This window comes from Martes martes, assembly GCF_963455335.1.
Source record: "Martes martes genome assembly, chromosome: 17".
In the NCBI taxonomy this organism is placed as follows: domain Eukaryota; kingdom Metazoa; phylum Chordata; class Mammalia; order Carnivora; family Mustelidae; genus Martes; species Martes martes.
In genome coordinates this window covers 23999036-24021923 of record NC_137905.1, presented here as the reverse complement: position 1 = coordinate 24021923, position 22888 = coordinate 23999036, and positions in this window count along the sequence as shown.

The window sequence follows — 22888 nt, the reverse complement described above, 5'->3', positions numbered from 1 at the left end:
TGGCCAATTGGATATCTTCTTTGCAGAAATGTCTGTTCATGTCCTCTGCCCATTTCTATTTATTTATTTATTTATTTATTTATTTATATTTAAATTTTTTTATTTTAATAAACATATAATGTATTTTTATCCCCAGGGGTACAGGTCTGTGAATCGCCAGGTTTACACATTTCACAGCACTCATCATAGCACATACCCTCCCCAATGTCCATTTCCCCTCTGCCCATTTCTTGATTGGAAGATTTGTTCTTTGGGTGTCGAGTTTGATAAGTTCTTTATAGATTTTGGATACTAGCCCTTTATCTGATATGTTGTTTGCAAATTTCTTCTCCCGTTCTGTCAGTTGTCTTTTGGTTTTGTTGACTATTTCCTTTGCTATGAAAAAGCTTTTGATCTTGATGAAGTCCCAATAGTTCATTTTTGCCCTCGCTTCCCTTGCCTTTCGTGATGTTTCTAGGAAGGAGTTGCTGTGGCTAAGGTCGAAGAGGTTGCTGCCTGTGTTCTTCTCAAGGATTTAGATGGATTCCTTTCTCACATTGAGGTCTTTCATCCATTTTGAGTCTATTTTTGTGTGTGGTATAAGGAAATGGTCTAGATTCATTCTTCTGCCTGTGGCTGTCCAATTTTCCCAACACCACTTGTTGAAGAGACTTTTTTCCATTGAACACTCTTTCCTGCTTTGTCAAAGATTAGTTGACCATAGAGTTGAGGGTCTTTTCTTTCTTTTCATGACTAAAGAATACTCTATCATATGGATATGCAATTTTGTTTATCTATTAATTCATTAATGGACATTTGCATTGTTTCTGCCTTTTCCCTATAGTGACTAGCACAACTATGAATGTTCACATGTTTGAAATTCATATTTCAAGTTTTTGCTAGAAATCCTGTTTTTAATTTTGGGAGGTATAGAGTAGGTGTGACTTTATTTTTAAAGAATTTATTTATTTATTTATTTATTTTAGAGGGAGAGGGAGCATGAGAGGGGAGAAGGACAGAGGGAGAGGGAGAAACTCAAGCAGACTCCAGGCTGACTAAGAGGCCATTGTGGGGTTCATTCTCATGACACTCACATCATAACCTGCGTGAAATCAAGAGTTAGATGCTTAGCTGACTGAGCCACCCATGTGCCCTTGTAGGTATGATATTTCTCATTCATATGGTATTTGTTTTGACTTGTTGAAAACATGCCAAACTGTTTTCCATAATGGCTGTATTATTGTATGTCACCATTGGAAATGTATGAACTCTTTTCATTACAAACAGATTCTAGGGAGCAATAGACTTTAATGGAAGGATCATTGGAATAATTGTCAGAATGGAATGTTATTTCCATTCTCATTTCTTCACATCCTCACTCACATGTGTTATTTTCTGTATTGTTGAATGTGGTCATTGTAGTAGGTGTAAAGTAGCATCTCATTGTGGTTTTGATTTATAAATTCCTAATATTAATGATGTTGAGTATTTTAAAAATTTATTTATTTATTTATTTGAGAGAGAGAGAATGAGCAAGAAAGAGAGCATGGATGAGGGGAGGGGCAGAGGGAGAGGGAGAAGCAGACTCCCTGCTGAACAGAGAACTTGATGCAGGGCTCGATCCGAGGACCCTGGGATCATGACCAGAGCTGAAGGCAACTGCTTAACCAGCTGAGCCACCCAGGCACCCCATCTGTTGGGTGTCTTTTCACATGCTTATTTGCTATTTGTTATTCTTTGCTCATTTTCAATTGGGATTGTTTGTCCTTTAGTTACTGAGTTATAAAATTCTTTACATATTAGAATGAGAATTTGTAATCCAGCTGGCAATAAACTACATGAGTGAGTGTGTCTTGACATCATCTTGAATCCTGCAGGGGTGTAAGTGTGAAAACTTACACCAGTAGTGAGTTGAGACATGATATTATGGAAGAAAATACTCTGGCAGGTGTAATATCTCATACATTTGAAAGTTTCTAGGAATCTTACAATGATAAATATTATAGAGTCATATGCCTCTTGCTGGGAGCTATCAATGTATTGGAGAAAGTGAAAGTAAGTGAAGAATTAAAAGTCAAATAACCAATTAAAAGCTAAATTAAGGGGCGCCTGGGTGGCTCAGTGGGTTGAGCTGCTGCCTTCAGCTCGGGTCATGATCTCAGGGTCCTGGGATCGAGTCCCGCATCGGGCTCTCTGCTCGGCAGGGGACCTGCTTCCCTTTCTCTCTCTCTTTGCCTGCCTCTCTGCCTACTTGTGGTCTCTCTCTGTCAAATAAATAAATAAATAAATCTTTAAAAATAAATAAATAAATAAATAAAAGCTAAATTAAGAAGTCAGAATAGTTCTATGGCAGCATATAAAAGTGAATCATCTTCTAGAGTTTGAGCTCAGAAGAAGCAGAGGATCAAGCTGTAAAGTTAATTTTAATGAAAGCAGAGTTCCTAGATAATTTTGATTTTTTTCTTTTTTTTGATGATGTTGAATTTTTAAAACCTGTCCAGATCAGAAATTCTAATGAAAGTAACTGGGACCATGAGACCTGGGATAGAAACATTATGTTGATTCTCTCAAAGATCTGGAATCACCAAATTTCCCTGAATTTTCTCTGCCTATAGGAGTATCTTTCTTATCTTGAATAAAGACAAGGACCCTCCCCATACACTTGCTCATAGATGATACAGAGCCTTGCCTTGTAAGACACATGTCTTCTTCAAGATATGCTCCAACCTTCTCTTCTAGTCATCAGACCAATAACTAGGTGAAGTCTTGACATATGCCAACTGGGAGAATCCTAGACCTGTTAAGGAAGGAAAGAGACTACATGGAAGGATATAATATTTACTACTACTACTACTACTACTATTTTTGGGGGGGTGAGGTTGGGAGGCAAACATAAAGTTTGACAGTGGAACATTTATCAGTATGAGAGGACTCTTGCATGAGACAGGTTTGCCATTATGTAAAGAACCATGGAAGAGGGTATTAACTTTGTGCTAGGATGACTCTTATAATCTTAGAGTGAATGATGATCCACAGTAGGCAAAAGAGAAATGCCAGTATTCCCATGGCAGAAACTAGAAGGGACCAAAAGGCTTATAGGAATGGGAGGTTAGAGATACTTTCTCACCTAAAAAATTCATTAATGCTATCTCACACAAGGACAGAAGGAATTGGATTTACTAAGTGATAAGGACTTGGCTGGTGAGAGGGTCACTAGTAATACTGAGAAAATACTGTAACTTCTTCTGAGGGCCGGGGCTAATGATAGAATATATGGTTACAGAAATTGATTCCATTATAGCAATAGGGACCATAGGGTCCCCAGAATAATAGAGACCAAATGGTGAGTAGTTATTAGGAGCATGGAGGGAGGTATTATTGTAACAAGCAGAAAAGTTGAAGTGACAGCAAAAGGACCCTAATACACAGATTCCTATTGAGGTGGTAAATAGAGTTCCCAGAGGGCAAGGTAGATGAGCAGGCAACAAGGATATGGATCAGTCAATATAATCAAAATAAATGAAAGGTGAATAATCATAAAGCCCCCCTAATAAAAATGATTACCTTTTTAGACCCAATGACTGAAGAAGAGGCCAGAATTCTTAATCCAGTAAAAAAACAAGCAAACAAACAAAAACCATAATATACATGGTTTTACCCATCCTTTTCCAAGTGGACTAATAGCTATTTACTAGGTTTCTAAATACTTGAAAAAGGTAATCTCTAGATATTTTGAAGACTGCATGAAGCAGAGTCCATTTTTGCATTAATGACCTAGGACCTGAAGGTTTATTACACTCATCTTCCTTCCCCTGGAATATAATTTATGGTGACCAGGCAATAAAAAAGAGTCCTGGGCATATCTGGTACACAGTGGGTGCGCTGGACTTATGGAACTACTCACTGATCATTTTAACATAGATAGGTTTGATTGCTCAAAGCAATCCCCCAACACACACACACACACACACACACACACACACACACACACCCCAATTTCTTGGCATGTGGGTTAAGAGCTATCACCGTGGAAGAGGAAGGCCAGGTGGAGAAGAATAAAACTACCCCAGGGTTACAAGAACTATAGTACAAAGGATCTCATGTTATTTGGATCTCCTATACAACTTCACATTTGTCTACAATACCTTTCATATCTATTTAATCAGATTTAAAAAAAAAAAAAGTCAGCTCTGCCTAATGTGCTGGAAGAGTTGGCAAGATATATGCCTTTCAGATACTGGGAGATGAAACCTATAAGAGCAAGAGCTCATCAAATGAATACAGTTTGTGAGGGCCTGGTGGTCTACGATAAACCAGTAAAATACCAGTGATTGCCCCTCATGTCTCACCAATAAAAAGGAAGCGCCATGGCTCTTTGTCCATCTTCAGCTCTGCATGCACCCTATTCCACAGATTGCTTAAGACTATTTAGTGAGTGATACAGAAGACGACCACCTTAAATGGAGCTTAGAATTGGAAGGGACTTAATATTAGGTCCCAGCTGTGGTACAGATGACTCTGCCACTTGGGCCAGAAGACATAGCACACTGTATGACATTAGATGCCATCTCTAAGGGAAAAAGATACCATGTGGAATTCATGCCAAACCCATTTAGGTTATTGCAACATAGAATCCTAATGTTCTGGTGTCAGGCCATGCTATCTATAGCAGAAATCTATATAGCATTAACAAACAGAGTCCAGTGTGCTATTAGGTCCTTATGGAGATAGAGTATTTGATTATAGGTCATCAAATGGCCATATAACCAGAAACAACTACCATGCAGTTGATTATTTCAGTTCTAATAAGTCATGGGGCTGGAGACATCAGCAACCATCCTTCCTAAGTTGGAAATGGTACATTCAAGAGACTAGGCAGAGTGCCTTCAGAGGTAAATGAAAACTGCATGAGCAAATGGCCTAGAACCCATATCATGAACCACTGCTACACAGCATCCTTTACTTCAGCTTGTATACCATAGGGAAAAACCTACGGACATTGATGTTTATAGTTGCGTTGGCTTGGTATGTGGATGCAAGCCGAAAATGCCCTGTTCCTATACTATAGCCCTCCTCAGGAATGACTGAATGACTGGTGGGAAGAAATAATCTCAGTATCAGAGTTTTGAACTGTGTACTTGGCCATCCATTTTGTAAGGAAAGAAAAGTAGACCGAGAAAGGGATATATCCATGCTTGTGGGTAGTGGTAAATGGCATGATTACAAAAGCAGGAAGTGCGTGGGCCTCTGAGAGTGAGAATCCACTCCAAAAGAAGTATTGCAGAAGCAAAGTACAAAGAATGACTTTGTAGTAGCAGTGAAGCCAGACAAGTTGTCAGATTCTGGATATAGTTTGAAGGTAAAGTGAAAAGGATTTCCTGATAGATCATACATGGTTTGTAGAAGACAGTAAGAAGTCAGGGAAGTTTCCAAGACTTTGTGTCTGAAATACACACACACACACACACAGAGTACTTTAAAACATACTAGAGATAAAAATGTTAATAGTAGTTATGCTCTCAATTTTCATACCATTTAATTCACATATAATTTTTCTTCTTGCTATATAGTATTGTAGTATTCAGAATATAATTTTAATAGCAACATAATTTGTGTTGGCTTACTTTAACCATATCTTTATCATTGAATAAATCAGTTGTTTACCACTTTTTAGTCAATATTAATAATATTGAAAAAATTATATTAATGTGTAGAAATTTGCATTTAGAATATATTCTCTAAGATGATATCACTGGCAGTAACACTTAAAGATGTATATCTTGGTTTTCTCTTACATTTCAGGGTATTAATTATTACTTACATATGTGTGTGTTTATATGTACATAAATGACAATTATATGCAACATAAAATATATTACATATATCATGTTATTATATTAGTTTACATGTAAAATATATAATCTATTTTATATATATAAACATAGAATATTTGCCGGTCTTGTAGGGATATAACTTCAAAATGTCTTCATTTTTTTTTATGACTATCGAGATAGAAATCTTTTTTTCCATATACTTGATAACTGTTTCATATTTCATCTTGTAAATGGTCTGTTCAGGCCTTTTCTACTTTATTTCTTGAATTTTTGGGGTTTTTTATTGATTTCTTAACTTTCCTGTATTAATAAAGACTTGTCAGTTTGTCACATTTGGTGGAAATGCTTGTGGCAGATTTTTTTGAAATAGACTTTTTATAGCTTTTTGTTGATAGGTTGCTTTGTGATTCCTTCTTTATTTCTAAATTTAAACTGTATCCACTTGTCAGAAATTTTTCTCAACAGCCTATTCCATTTTCTCCTAGTTATCTCTGCTTTCATCTTAATACCGAATTCTTTTTGCCTCCTGAAATATCTCTTATAACATAGTAACTTCACCATTATATGTAAGAAAGACAAGGTCTTGGAGAGCAAGTATCTTACCCATGCCTTCCTTTCTGCCCCCCATCATACCCCCCAGCTTAGTTGGCAAGAAAGAGAACTCGAGGTAGAAGACATCTGCAATGCTAGCACGACATCAGACAATAATATTTCACATAGGAGATGTTAGACCTGGTGTTTTTTATTTGATCAGTCGATAACTCTGTATCCTAGGATAGTGAAAATGAGGAAAGCTTCCTAAATGCAGGCAATGAAATACGGTAAAGCCTATTGCTATTAGCGCCAATAATTCATCAACCTTTTTCCTTTCCATGGGTATTTATCAAATAAATGCCACTACATTTCCAATGGGTTCTATGATCTTAATATGACTCCTGACTAAATCAGAGAATACATACCATTTGGTATCCAGTACTAACTATTTTGTATTAACTTTGGTCAAAGGACACAAAGTGAAGACTCAAGAGAACCAAATAATCAATTTAATAATACTTTCATCGAGGAAAATGAATAAATCAATGGGAGAGAGAAAGGAGAGGAAAAGCTGTGATTTTTTTAATACCCTGGATGTAAAATAGCATTTCTCACACCATTATCAGCACAATTTGAAGTTATTCAAATGCAGCCTTCTTTGGTTGAGAAGAACCAGCAGGTTTGCTAACAGTCACTAAGACCCCTATCTATTTTCTCTTTGAAGGCTTTAAATTCAACATCATGTTCTCTGCCAAGACTTCAATGGCTTGGAGAATAAATAAATAAAATCTTGGGATGGCAGAGTGCTTCATAGAGAAAAAATGATTGACCAATTTACATATTAGACCCTTTGCCCATATCATTATACAGATAGAAATGTGTCAGGTTTGAAATGCCAAGATTTGAACATTAAGGACACTTGAAGTCCTATCTCCAAGTCCTATTGTAGTGACAAGGATGCTTGAAAGAAGATATTTGAAGGATGTCTATTTGTTGCTCAGCACAATCCCCTGTTATACTCTCCTCTATCTCCATCAGCCCTCCTAAGGAATATAATTCTGAGTCCCAGGGTTGGGCTTGCTAACGTTTCCTCCATCACTTTCAAAGCAGAATAGGGGGAAAAACACAGCTTCTTTCCACTTGTTTACTTACCACTCTATTCTCCTTTCCCTAATTAATAGTAATTAGGATATATCAAGAAAACAAAATGGGCTGTCACTTTCTTTTCTTTTTTAAAAAAATTCACCTTTATTTTTCTCCACATATTTTTAAAAATTCAGTATCATTCTTATAGTGTTAGAATTTTTAACTCTTAGTGAAACCTTTAAGACCAAAAGTAGTATAATTAGAACCTGAGACCCTCAAAGTATAAAAATCTTCCCTGAGCAATATTCGGATATTTTCTGGCTTTATCAAATCAACAACCAGTCTAACAAATCTTGCTTCCTGTCAAACAACAATGTAAATGACACATAAATTCACTTTAGTATTTTAAGACTGACAAGGATTTTGAAATAAATTGTCCTGTTTAAAATACATTGATCAAAATTATTGGCTAACTTGAGTGTGGTACTTACTAGCAAATCAAAATTGATACAGTTATATGACAGTGTATTTAAGTATTTGAGAATGAAGAATTATGTGTCCTCAAAATTAAATGAAATAATAATAGATCTCTGTTATTTACAGAATTTTAAATAATTCATTAGACTAATGTCAAATTTTAATTCTTGAAAGTACAGAAAATCATTTTCATTTTCCAAAGGAAGATATTTTTTAACATTCACACATTTTGGTATGAGTATCTTTATAAATAGATTTTGTTCTCTTAATTGTTTTAATGGTATGATTACCACACTGAATATCTTCACCTACAGCTTTGACTGTTTCCATTAAGTTTTAAGTTCTGATATAAATCATACACAAAACTATCTTTTACTCTTTAAAGTAAAAAAAAAAACCTTCTATAAAAATGCTTTTTATTTCAGAAGTCTTTGAAGGCTATAAGCTTATTTTGGGAAAAAATACGTACACACACACACACGTATATGATGTGTGTGTGTGTGTGTGTGTGTGTGTGTATTAGCATGTGACTATGCTAAAATAGCTTTTTTATATTTGTAATGAAGAACATAAGGTAACATGAAACTTATTTATTTTCTTCAGTGTATTGTGAGAATAAGAAGGTATTCTGTTTTCTCTGGAAAGGTGTAAGTGGAAATGAATTGAAAATACATTGGAAACTGTTCTTGTAGGAGATATGGAGACTTCTTGATTGTTAATAAAATGTATATGTGGATATTTGTTGTGACAATGTTATAAACACCAATTTTTTTTAGCATAATGAAGTGAAACCCTGCCCAATACAATGGAAATGAATGTGTCCTACATGTTTAGGGTATAATACACACATATGCACATGTGCACACACACTCAGACAAACACACTTACATATACACAATTTATGATCATAGCTCAGGATAAAAACTTTTTTCTTTGAAATATTTTCATAATATATAAACCAAAATTGGACATTTTATTCTCTAATTCATTGGGAGAAATTCCATATCAAACATGTTCTTGCACAGACTTGTCAAAAATGAAAAAATCTATTCATGATAAAGATGATGGAAATACAAATTTCAGCATGTATTGCTTTCTTGCTATGTGCTGGGTGCATTATATGTCTTGTTTGATTCTTAAAATGTTCTTAGATAGATTAGAATGTTATAGTGAGTTGGATGTTGGCCCCATGGAATATGTCCATATTCTAATCCTTGAAACCCGTGAATATTGTCTTACATGATGCAGAGTTCAAAGTTACTTTATCTGGAAAAAAGTTTCTTTGTAGAAGGCATTCCTGCATCATTTTATTGATTATGAGGCAAGAAGAATAATAATGAAAAGTTACCAGTGAAATAGAATTTCCTTCTTCATTTCTTCTACCCTAAAGGCCAAGTCTCAAGGAAAGTACCCCATTGTGAACCATTTTATGCTTTCTTTCTGCCTTGATATATAGCACAGCCTGATCTAAGAATAGCATAGAAGAAGTTATGATGTAGCCTATAAATAAAACATTTTTATCAGGCATCACAATTTATGCATATATATATGCATAAATTGTGCATATATATATACACACACATATATGTGTGTGTGTATATATATACATATATTGATCTATCTCAGCATCTATATATATACACACATATATATGTGTATATGTACACACACATATATGCATATATACACACATACACACACATTTTATATATGTGTGTGTGTATATATATATTATATGTATATATATACACACATTACATGTATTTAATTCTCTGGTACATTGTATATTCTCTGGTATTCTCTGGTATGGTATTCTCTGGTATTCTCTGGTATGTGTGTGTATTAGTTTGGTAAAATAGAATGTGTAAGTGTATTAAACAGATATAATTCATGTGTATAATATTTATAAAATGTCTTGCCAGAATTTGGGTGATGCTTTATTTGCATGGCGAGGAAGTAAAACAATGAGGGAAGAGAAGGAAGTCAGTGAAAGAACATTTAATTAATGAGCAGGACACAAGATGGATAACGAGTTTAATACTGATGGTTATACTTTGATAGATGGTGTAAAAACACCTCAGAATACTTTCCAAAAAACTGGGTTATTCATGTCCCTTCATTGGTTGGGTTTTATCCTAGAAGCATTAACTCTCTTAACACTAGAAGCTTGTTCAGTGTACAAGCAAAACACACTCATGTGGTCAGAGAAAACTCATGTAGAGGGATGAAAGCACTTGAGGGAAGAATTAATCTGTGTTTGGGAATTGCCCATTAAGCTGTATGTGACCTACAGGACGGGTAATACTATTTTGATTTATTCTGTTTTCTTTCTGTATCCAAGGAGATAGTTGTACATAACACGCACCCACTTTTAAAGGCCAAAACGAAAGATTCCAAGATGACTGTAGGCAAAGAATGACTTTTAGTCATCACCTTATTCACCCTTGGTGTGTCCAGCACTGTTTGGGTCTCATTATAGATGCTCAACCAATTCAACTTGGTACCAAGATGGAATATCTCATGTTTAAACAGAGATACTCTTTATACTAAGTCACAGCTTAATTCACTCAAATCCCTTGGCTTGAGGGCTGCAATCACTGTAGACTAAGCTTTCATTCATTTTCAATTTAAATTAATTTTCAGTAGCAAACCAATGGCATTTGAAGACTAGAAACCCAAAGAATATGTTACCAAAGTTTCTTTTTAAGTCTTTTGAAAGACTGTATAATTGAATGCATTAACGTTTTAACAGTCCGCATTGCATACCAAAGCCCTCTATAATCAAGTGGCCGGTGAATAAATTCTTGGCACTCCCTTCTAGCTTACTGTAACAAATAGAATAGCCGTCTTTCTGGAATAAACCTTGGCCACTCAAGCTAATGGAAATCCAGTTAGGTTTTTGCCAACCTCAGGAAACATCCATTATCAATAGATGCTGAGAAAATTACATTACATGTAAGTGTTTTAGAGAGAAAATAGAAAGTGCCTCAGAGTTGACAGAAAACAGAATCTGTGATGGTATTATGATTGATTTTGGGGAGAAGTAGTTATGGACGCTTAAATACACGAATTGCTTTAAAATATTTTAGGCTTGTAGGAATGGATACTATTGACCTAAAAGTTGCTCAGGTATCTTGGTAACTTGTGATTCATATATAAACACATACTAAGCGGCTGTTTAAAATTCATATTATTGATCTAATTGATTTCAGCAGCTCTAAGTGAGTCATTGACTATTTTGTAAATACATCAGGTAAAGATTGGGTCAGTGTTCACAAATTTACAGGTGCACTTTTGGGTTTGATTCTGAAAGTAATTGGAATGTTACATAAAGAAAAAAAAAACAACTGGTGATCAGAGCAGGCTATAAACATCCACGTTTCGTTTGACTAAACGTTCCTGCTGGGAAGTTTTTGTTGCCGTATTGAGATCAGCATTAAACAAGACGAATAAGGAAATGTTACAAATTTAAGATAATATTTTCGTTGGTCTTTTTGCATCATAAGGGAGTGGATTCAGGATCAAATCCTCAGGTTTGTTCATCTTTTTATCTTCTAATCTGAGCAGAAGGGAAAGTGGATATTTTAATGTTGAGTACATTTAGAGTATTTAGGAATTGCTAGTCCAAAGGACACGCTAGAATACATTTTTAATGACTAGAACTCTTTTTTTTTTTTTTTTTTTTTTTGACTAGAACTCTTTTAACTACTGTGAGTAATTTGCAGTTTCATCTCAGGAAAGGATCAATTTAAGAAAGCAGAAGGAAAGGTGTTTCCGACCTCCACAGTGATTACATGTAGACCACAACTTCACTTCCAGGAATTATTTAACTTCAAAAATTAGTGCATATTTTCATACTTTGAAAATAATTGGGCGCCTGGGTGGCTAAGTGGGTTAAGCCTCTGCCTTCAGCTCAGGTCATGTGGGATCGAGCCCCCATGTCTGGCTCTCTGCTCAGCAGGGAGCCTGCTTCCCCCTCTCTCTTTTTGCCTCTCTGCCTATTTGTGATCTCTCTCTGTCAAATAAATAAATATTAAAAAAATAAATTCATGAATTGTAATCTCATTCCTCCATTCTGCCTGCCATAAATGTGGAGACAGGTTAAGCCAAATTCGTGTCACATGATCCTATGTATAAAATGACCCTTGGGAGCACCAGGGTAGCTCAGCAGATTAAGCGTCTGCCTTTGGCTCAGGTCCTGATCCACTGGGGTCCTGGGATCAAATCCTGCATCAGGCCCCTTGCTCAGCGGGGAGTCTGCTTCACCTTCTGCCTGCTGCTTCCCTGCTTGTGCTCTCTCTCTCTCTCTCTCTTTCTCTCTGAAAAATAAGTAAATGAAATCTTAAAGTAAAATAACACTTGGAACTTTAAAAAGAAATGACTTCCAGGGGAGTGTTTATCAACCATCATGACTCCAGGTTTGTAACCTTGAATTTTAAACATACCATAATAGCAAACCACATGGCTGTTGTAAAATAAACCTGGAAAGATGGTTTCCTGAGCTCTGCACATGGGAATATGGTCTGTCTTCATTAGTAATGACAGGAACCAACCCAACACAGCAGGGAATCTTTCAGTCTATTCCCACTGAAAGATGCTTGCCTCCTTGTGCAGTTGTGAGCATCAAATAATGTAGGGAAGTGTTAAATCGCAGTATTATACACCTGAAACTGATATTATACTATATGCTAACTACCAGGAAATGAAATGAAAACTTAAAAATAAAAGCACTTGTCTCCTTTAAAAAAAAAAAAGTAGCTTTAAACTAGTTAGGAACTATCTGATTAAAAACTTTACTGTGATGTTCCCCTCAAACTTTAAATATGGGGCAAATCACTTCCCCTCTCAGACCGCAACGGTAAAATGAGAGGTCTGGATTAAGCAGGTATGAAAATAAGGGATGAAACACCAGGAATCTTCTGTTCTGTTTTGTTGGTTACATTGTCTCTGAACTACTTAGAGGCTGCCAGTGACATTTAAGTGTCATCCTTGCTTGTAGTCTGTGACTCTGTTATGATAATTCAACTCCTTTGTAAGGAGTTTGATTAAAAAAAAAACAAAACAACCCTTAATTTTAGCAAGATACATTCCTCTGTTAAATAAATTCCTCAGAGCAAATACGTTTTGAGAGTTTGCCCGTGATCAGAGGAACAGGTTAGGGGGACTGTGAGTCTTTGTGCTTTATAGAGGGAAGCTGGGGCATGTTGAAGCATGGGCAAATTGAAGACTGTTAGATGTTTTTATTAATACCAACTTTTCCGTTTCTATAACCTTCCTAACACTTCAGTTCTATGATAAATTCAAAGGGAATAAAACCTTGAATAGTTTAGAAGAGTTGTGATAGTGAAATTCCCTTTCAAAGACCGTTAGTATCAAGTCGATACTGCTTTGTAGTGTCAGCAGACAATGACGAAAGAGCAACAGAGGCCTGACCACTATCTTACTGTGGTCAAGGTCATGGTTCCTCAGGTCAGATTGCTCTGGTTCAAATATGGGTCACATGCTAGTTGAGAGACTTTGGTCAAAGTTCCAATTTGGCAAAATGAGGATAATGATAAAGCTTACTTTATTAGATTGTTGTGGAGATAAACTGGATTAATCCATGTAAAATATTAGGAGAGTTCCTATCAAAGAGTAAGCAGCCTTAATATTGGATGCTGTTTATGTTGTTGTTTGTGTTATTAGTGAGAATATCAGTAGAGAGAATTTAGATTTTCCTCGAAATGGAATATAGATTTTAAAAACAGACATTGATGATCAGTGAAAGGCATGGCGTTCTTTGTGCTTATTCTCTTTCTTATAACTTCTTTGGAAGTTTGACCTGACTTTCAAATAAGTTTTTAAAAAGTACAAATGAAAATAATTGGTAAGAGCCTTTTTGATCCTAAGATCAAAATGCTCTTACACCACCACTAAAAATACTATTATGTTGGGTATGTTAATTAGCTTGGTTGTGGTGACCATTTCACAATGGGTACATGCATCAAAATATCAAATTGTATATCTTAAATATATATAATTCCTATGTGTTAGACTTCAATAAAACTGAAAAAAAAATAGTATCACCTGACATTTATAGCAGACTTCCGATGTGCCAGGCACTGTGCTAAAAATGTTATGTTCATGTTCATTGCCTCATGCAATGCTCACAGCGACTTATGAGTTATTGAAAATCTCTGTTTTATAGAACAAGCTATTCTGAATACGAAGTGTACAGACCTACACATTCTAGCTTGTACACAGTGCAGTTGTACACAAACCTCTTGGCCTAGACCTATTAGGATTTGGTCTAAAGTGAAGCAATAGATTAGATTTGAAATCAACTAGATTTGCCTCTGACTTGCAGCTCTTCCATTAATAATTTTGTGATATTACCCAAATCCTCTTCCTGAACCTTAGTTTCTTCCTCTATAAAAACATAAATTATCTACATTTCAAGGATGAAATGATTTTAAGAACCATTTTTGGCAAAATGTTTGGCACAAATAAGGGCTTAATAAATCATAGGCATGGTCACCGTAAGTTAGGAGATAGTGTCAAAAATCAATAAAATTAAATTTTTATCTAATTTAATATATGCAATTTGGACATAGAAATGCATAATATCTGAGGTGATATACTTGTATAAATATGTGTAAGATGAAACAGAACTATAAATCATTCAGAGAATAGATTTAGATACAGATATTTTTCTGAGAGGATCATATTTTGCCTCCTTTATTCACTTTTTGAAAGTGTATTTTTATAGATCATATAAAATGAGCATTTAGGCAAAGCATGGTACAGTCTTTAAGGGGTAACAGAAATTGCAAAATTTATGAGATTATTTGATATTCATTGTTTCTGTGGAGATCCCTACTTTTGGGGGGGGAGGATTTTACCTTAATTACTCTGACTAACTGGTTCTGGTTTCCTTATGAAAAATCACTTGTCAACTTCTTTTATATGAGACTTTCATCAGGACTTGGTACATTATTCAAGTATTTTCAGTCAAGGCTCTTAATTCCATTTTTCTAACTCCAAACCAAAGAGTAAACATTTCCTGATTTCTTTCTTTAAAAGATCTGTGGGTAAGAACCTCTAAAATAAAAATCTCAAGAGTTGGAAGGTGCCCCATGGAGGGAGAATCATTTCCTGTATAAATTTGATTGCATCCAAGAAATTCACTAGTATCTCTGGTTTCCAGAATCTCTCTGGTGCAGTTATCATGAAGCTAACAGACATGTTAAGTATAAAACTCTTCCTAATCAGGCATAATTCCTGGGTGATCATTGTCAGTGGATTTGATGCCTGCATTGATATTAATTGCACAAATTTCAGGCAGGATTAGGCAGAATACAAGAAAAAAATCATACAGACCAGGAGGAAAAGGTTTCTTAAGCTATTTTAGCAGCTTAGAAGTAAATCATAAAATGTCAAGCTACAGAAATTGGCTCCGATAAATATGATTTTTTCCTGAATTAGTTCACTAAGCTTTTATCCTTTCTGAACACTTTCAGTCAATCCTAAATACTTTAAATGCCAAGCTTAATATTGAACAGCTATGCTACAGCACATATAGATGATTGAAAGCAGCAGTTATTCTAGATGAGAATGAGTTATTTTATCTTCATTTAGACCCAGAAATGGAAGAAAATAACCATCGTGTGAAACGATTGTAAACAAATGAATACTTGTAAAGAAGCCAGGTCGTGGCTCCCAAATGGGAGAATTTAATCATTAAAAAATGTATAATCATATCAACCAAGTTATGTCTACAAAATATGCCTCCCTCCCAACCCCCTGAGAGTCAGTATGACTGTGCTCCTATGAGGGAATATATGGTTCTAATTGTAATTTAATTTTACGTTCTTATTTAGGGAGATTTAGAGTTGAAAATGACTGTAAAAATCACATACCAGCTGTCTCTTGGCTTCCATTCCGTGCGGTCTTTGCTCGATGCACATGAGTAAGTCACAATAATGCTGAGAGAGCATGTGCAGGAAAGGATAGTTTACATTCCTAGAACTTCTATTAGGGATACTCTTTGTTAAAAAAAAAAAAATCACATAGAAGTATTACCCATTTTCCAAATTTCTCACAGACAGACTACTTTATGTCATGTGGTTCCCAGACTATGATTTTAAAACTCTTAGACAAGAATCACATGGGACCTTAGAGAAGGCACTAATTTGGAAGTCAGGAGATGAGTTCAAGACCCAGCACTCACACTTACCAGCTGTGTGACTTTGGACAATTCAAGTACTTTTTCAGGACTTTGTTTACTTTAATTTAAGCCAATTTGATTTGACTTTTAAGATTCCTGAGATCAAGGACCAAGTCATGTTTACTGTTTTATTTATAGCACGCGATGCAAAATTGGTTAATCAAATATTTTCTGAATGAATATTGGTACTACAATTTATTAGAACAACTCATTATTTTTTGCCAATCTGAGGAGGATTATTTAAGATACAAAATTGCAGTGTGACTTTTATCAAAGGATATCCTCAGTTAATTTTATTGGCGTAGACTACAGCTTAAGGCAGAAATTCAAACCTTGTTTGGAAATATGAAGAAATCAAATGGGTTATTCTTTGTTTAATGTTCATAGAAGTCTACCAAATGGTGCTGTTTGTAATCAAGCAGCTGCTGTTTAATTCCCAGTGACAATATAATGTTTCAGTGGTTTGTTAGGAAAGGGCCCATTCATTACTTGGTTCTGTAGTTTTTTAGAACTTGTGTCAATATGTATCATTAAAGTGAAAGTTCAGGAAATCCTGGTTGTCTTATCTACTGAGGTCTGAGTTTCTAAAAGGTCTGAGTCAAGTTCTCTAGATTCTTATTCTTTGTTTAATGCCTGGAATCCAACAAGATACTAAATAACATCTGCCAGTTAAATGAGTACCATAAAGATAAAGGGATTTAAAAAAAGAATGTGACTTAAAAAAATAAAATCATTAACAAATACGTACTGTAGATGATTGAGAAATTAAATATTACAAGTTAACACAAGAAAGAATAGTGATCATTACCTGATTATAAATTGCTTACCAAGGTAATATAAAATATTTGAATGTCTAATAATTTCTGGTTTCTTTCCCCATTGTTGAATAGAGTCTCTTCATTTACCACCTTAAAAATAATTATCAGCAGTTGAGCTTAAAGATGCTTGTATAGTCACTGACTGAGTTTAAAGACACCTAAGTCCTTTATGTACTTAAGTTCAGTAACAATCAGAGAATTAAGGGAAATTGGCTAAGATCACCAGGCAAGTCAGTGTTAAAGGTGGATTGGGAACACAGGTCTTCTAATTTTTGGTTCTCTATTATTCAATTAATAATTCCTATTCTGTAAACATTCCCTTAAAATGTCTATGAAATTGATGATATTTCTGTTAATACCATCTCTGACCTTCTTAAATTTAAGGTCCCTCCTAAAGTAAAATATTAAATGTACAGTAATTTTCTCTATTGTAGAAGACCCTGAGGTTTTTCTAGGCAAACATATGTCATTTTATCAATGGGGACAATATTTAAACTGGGGTTGGATGTTTTCATTCATAGCTCCTTCCTTATCTTGATTATCTTGACTTGGATATAATGTAAATATCTTATGTAGTCTTACTGAAATGATTTATAAGAGTGTTTTTTAAAATCATTTAATCCAAATAATTGCTCAGCAGAAATTTGAAATGAAGTTTGTTTCTCTGGGTTATTATCCTTATTGAGTGATGGTTAGTAATATTTTAAAAACACTCAGGTATTGATGGTTTCATCGAGAGCAGAATTATTTAATAAACCTGACAATTCTCAACTTCAGTGTTAGAATTGTTTTCCCTGAAGCATTTCTCAAGGTAAAACCAGCTTGCATTCTCATTATTCTCTAGCTCATCTTATTACAGTAAGAGAGCAAATATTATTGAATTGGAAAAGGGGACTGAAAATAAACAGTGAGAAAATATTTGTTTCTCCAGATGTTTTGGAAACACAACTTTCTCCCATGTTTCTCCACTAAGCACATAAAATCTGGCATTCTCTAAGCCAACAAATGCATGCTATGAATTAGGATAAAAAAAGAAAGCAAGTAAGAGATATGAATGCTAGAATAAAAACTGTTAAAATGGTGTTTCTGGTTATTGAGAGAGCCAGTGTCCAGCATCCCTCCAGACAGAAGATGCATCTCCAAGTAGCTGGAATTACTGGCTACTTTTACTGGGGCAACATCTTCTGCAGCATATGCCTTCATGCTTGAAAAAAGGTGAGTACGATGTGGTTAGGTAAGGCAGAGTCTATAAAGAAAAGTCAGCGTCCACATTTGAGGGTCATTCATGATGATCTGTCCTTTTTGCCTGCTACTGATGGAGTTGTCTGGAGCTATGCTGGTTTGCCTGGGACTGAGGGGGCACATAGAGTACAGGATGTTTAACACTAAAAGGAGAGAGTCCCAGGAAAACAAGGATGAGTTGATCACCTTACGATACTAAGTCAGCATATGCCAGAGGTCATCTGAAGTTCACAATAGCGGAGGCAAACATGTGAATGCTGTGGGCAGAGTATAATCTCAGTAATGAAAAAGGTGTAGGTGTAGGATGACATGATGGTCTTGAGTTAATTATCCCATCATTGGGTGATATACTCTCTAGTGACATGCACTGGAAAATGAGTGGATAATCAGGTTGAGCAATACATTTGGATTCCTAATCTCTGTCACCTCTTAGTTTTGAAGCTTAGGGCAAGTAACTTCACTTTTCACTTTTAACTTTCACTTTTCACTTCAGATTTTCATTGATGAAATAAGGCTAAGAGTCCTGACTTGAAGATTTTTTGTGAGCATTAAATCAGATTAAAAAAAAATGAATGGCAATATAAAGAACCATTATTATCGCTGTTCTTATTTATGTGTCTTAAAGGGCTAAGAGCTAGAACAGAAAATAGGAAGGACATCTATATATCATTTATAACCTTCCTGTAAAATTGTCAGTTTTCTTTTTTATTTACTCTATTTAAATTTTTTGATGATTTACATGATTCTTAATATATCAGTGAATATCCTCAGAGGTCCTCTAAAATCTCTATTAAAATATTCAGATATCCTCATATATTTATGCAAATAACATAAAAAGGTAAATGCTACCGATTATACAGAACTTCATGAGAAAATTAGAGACACCAAGGCAATTAAATATAGATATTTAATTTGGGAACTTCTATCCATTATGTATTACAAAAGATCTCCCTTTTCCTCTTGGAGCCTTTCATATTTTAGACAGAAAGCAAACATTGATGTTTAAAGCTTTTTCAAACATATACTACCAATTAAAGCAGGAAAACAGTAGATAATTGATTGCTTTTTGACCTTTGAGACCTAATTTAGGGGATAAATATGGCTGCCCATTAAAGTATAAATTCCAAAGAATCATTATTAAACAGTTTCTCAAAATTCTCTATTTTCAAAAGTTTAAAAAAGAAAATCATACTGGTAATTATAAGGGAGAGGGATTTTTAAGAGATAAAAGGGGATTTAGAGACTGTTTTGCCCATTTTCTTTATTTATAGATGGCACAGACTAGAGACATGTCATATCCCAAATCGCTTAGGTATTATCTCTGAGTTTAAGTACCTAAATCAAATGAGTGAACAAAAATAATAGTTCACTTTCACTACTGTGAGAAGTACTGTTTTTTAAAAATTTTTAAAGTATTTTTATAATTAAAAATTAATTTTTACATTTAAAAAATTTTTAAATTACAATATTGAATTGCTTTACTAATATGTAGATAATAAATGTGAGATCCACTTAGAATAGAAGAGATAAATATTTGGTTTATTCTAATGCTTGCTAATATGAATCACACCAACTCTTTGTTATTTACTTGTTTCCCTTCAAATATCATCCACGGTTAGCAAAAAAATTATCATTGGATTTACGGATTTGATTTTCTGTTTGAAGTAGAAATTCCTCAATGGGAAATAGTATCATATAACCTATCTAAATAGGAAATAATTACTTTCACCAAAGATTTGAGAGTCATAATGAAAGTGTAGTGTGTGTGTGGGTGTGTATTATTGAAGGGGAGATACATTCCAACAAGAGATTATTATTAGCACCCACCAAGTAAGGACATGGCTACTTGGAAAACACTAGGCCCTGAAAGATAAATTTAAAAAAAAATTGAAACAATGTAAAAAAATCCCTGAGAATGTGGGTATTTATCACATAGAGTAAGCAGTTGTAAAATCAGATTGAAATGACTCGACCATTGGTACTTCAAAGAAAAAGAAATGATCCCTACATCTTATCTTTACTTTTGAAATCTTCTACAGAAGTGTCAGAATTTGCAGTAAGAGAGAACGTCTGGTAAAATGTGTAAGTCCCGCTAATTTTGCTATCCCCAAACTAACACATGTATACTCATTTCTATTTCAGTTTTTCAAGATTTTATTTATTTGTTTGAGAGAGAGCGCACACGCGCATGGAGCGGGGGTGGGGGTGGGGCAGAGGGAAAAGCGGACTCCCCACTGAGCAGGGAGACCAAGGCGGGACTCAGTCCCAGGACCTGGGATCATGAGCTGAGCTGAAGGCAGACACTTAACTGAATGAGCCACCCAAGTGTCCCACTTATTTCTGTTTCTGTGCCCTTACCTGTTGTCTCTATCACCCTCCTGCTCTTCAAGGCAGAATACTACTCTTTTACTCTACAGGTTACAGTAGGCAAGTCAGAAAAGGTTTTAGAGTAATAATTAACTTCAGGTCTGTACTGTACACAGCAGTGTGACAAGTTTTTTGAAATATAAATTATGCCCCAATGAGCCTCACTGCCTTTTCCAGCAAAGTCCTCCCTTACCTTCCCAAGCTCACCCTCTCAAACATACTTACCTGTGCTCTGCTCTAGTTACAGTACATACTGAGGTCCATAAAGCCTATCTGTCCATTCTGTTTATGTCTGTTGCCCAACTTAAAATATCTCTCAACACATCAGTTTAACCCTTAAGTCACAACCAAACAGTAACTATTTCTGTACATACATGTTACTCCTGGTGATAGAGATTCATTGACTTTTCCAAGTCTCTTGTTAACACCCTTTGTAATTGTCTTAATGTAACAGTTAAGCATGAAACTGTTGGCCCTCTTTGGGGGAGATTATGGCCATAGTCACAAGCCTGTCCACAGGATGTTTTATAGTTTTGACATGGATTTAGGTTTAATAAATATTTCTGGCCTTGAAATATTAGCTAACCAGGCTTTAAGCAAACCTCACAGTGTAGGTGGCAGAAACATAAGGCACTTGAAAATACATATACTGAGAAGGTTTCACACCAAGAATGTTGTCCTAATTTTGAATACAAATCAGTGAAAATCAAACTTCACTTTATCATTTCTGTGAACACAAACTAAGTCTATTATATATAGTTACAAAGTTAAAGCCATTTTTAGGATTACTGAACATTAACGTGTTTCTGCAGAAAATGTGCCTTTTTAATCTTTTGTCAAATAAAGAAATAAGGTCACTCTTGTAGTGTGTGTTAAACGAAGCCATTTGAAGCCACATATGGTATTAAATCATATCTTCTATATAATTGATGGAGTATTTGAAAAAACTCACTTGATTGTCTGTTAAATTAAAGATATGTTTTCCTCTTCTCTATTAAATGATATTTTGTCCTTGTAACATTTTTCTGTGAGGCATTAGCTTTCAGCACTTGTCTCTTATCAAACTAGACAAAGCTTTCAACTTAATTGAATTTGAAAAGTACAAAGATTGAGCTGACTTACCAAAATGTATGTGGTAGCTTTAAACATATAAACAAAATGGATGAAATTGGCATGTTGGCTTAAGTAGACCAGCTGAAGGGAAGGTATAGAAAAGGACAATTTAATTAAACATGGAAGAGTCAATAAAAATGAGATTTTATATACCGTGTAATTTATGACAATGAGCTTAACTTTTTTAGATGTTAAAAAATGCAGTTATATATACAGTCTCTAAAACTTTCCAAAATATGTATATCAGGTATCATTATGTAGAAGTATTTGCTAATATGGCAGTCTTCCCACACTGAAAATTCACATAAGAAAAGAAAAGCTAATTTAGGGGCACCTGGCAGTTCAGCCATTTAAGCATCTGCCTTCGGCTAAGGTTATGATCCCAGGGTCCTGGGATTGAGCCCCACATTGGGCTCCCTGCTTAGCAGAGAGCCTGCTTCTCCCTCTCCCACTCCCCCTGCTTGTACTCTCTCTCTCTGTCAAATAAATGAATACCATCTTAAAACACACACACACACACACACACACACACACACACACACACACACAACTAATTTAGTCTAAGAGAAAAGAAAGAGAAAAACAATCAGGCATGGAACTTGAAATAACCTGATGCCTGCACACCTATCTTGTGCCAATTATGCCTTTAACACATATGACCTTGGCTCAGTCACTAAAATTCCTAGACCTCAAAGTTGCTTAACAAATGAATCAAATGTCTTATTCAAAGTTTCCGTGTTCTCTGTGCAGCCAAATTCAGTCTCCATGGAAGTTAATGAAAGGTCTAGGAAGAGGAGGGTCTGTACTTTTCTGGGAGCATTTCTTATTCTGAGGAAATTTTTCCTTGTTCTTTCTGCGCTGCGCAGGTGAGGGGAAAGGGGCAACACATCAAAGGTATGTTATCAGGCATTCAAGAATATCAATGAGTTATTTACATATAAGCATATATATATATGATATATATTATTATAATGTATGTATTATAATACATATATGTTATAAAGTGGCTATTGTATTCTTGTAAAAATCTTTGTGTTGGTGTATGTCTGCATTTATCACAAGGAAACACTTAGGAATGGGGTGGTTGGATTCTGTGCTAAGTGTATGTTAACTTTTTAAGAAAGAGCCAACTGCTATTCAAAGTGGTTAAATTCTTTTACATGGTCACCAATATTATATGAAAAGAGCACTTGCTCCACGTAACTTGCCAGGACTATGTATAGCTAAATCCA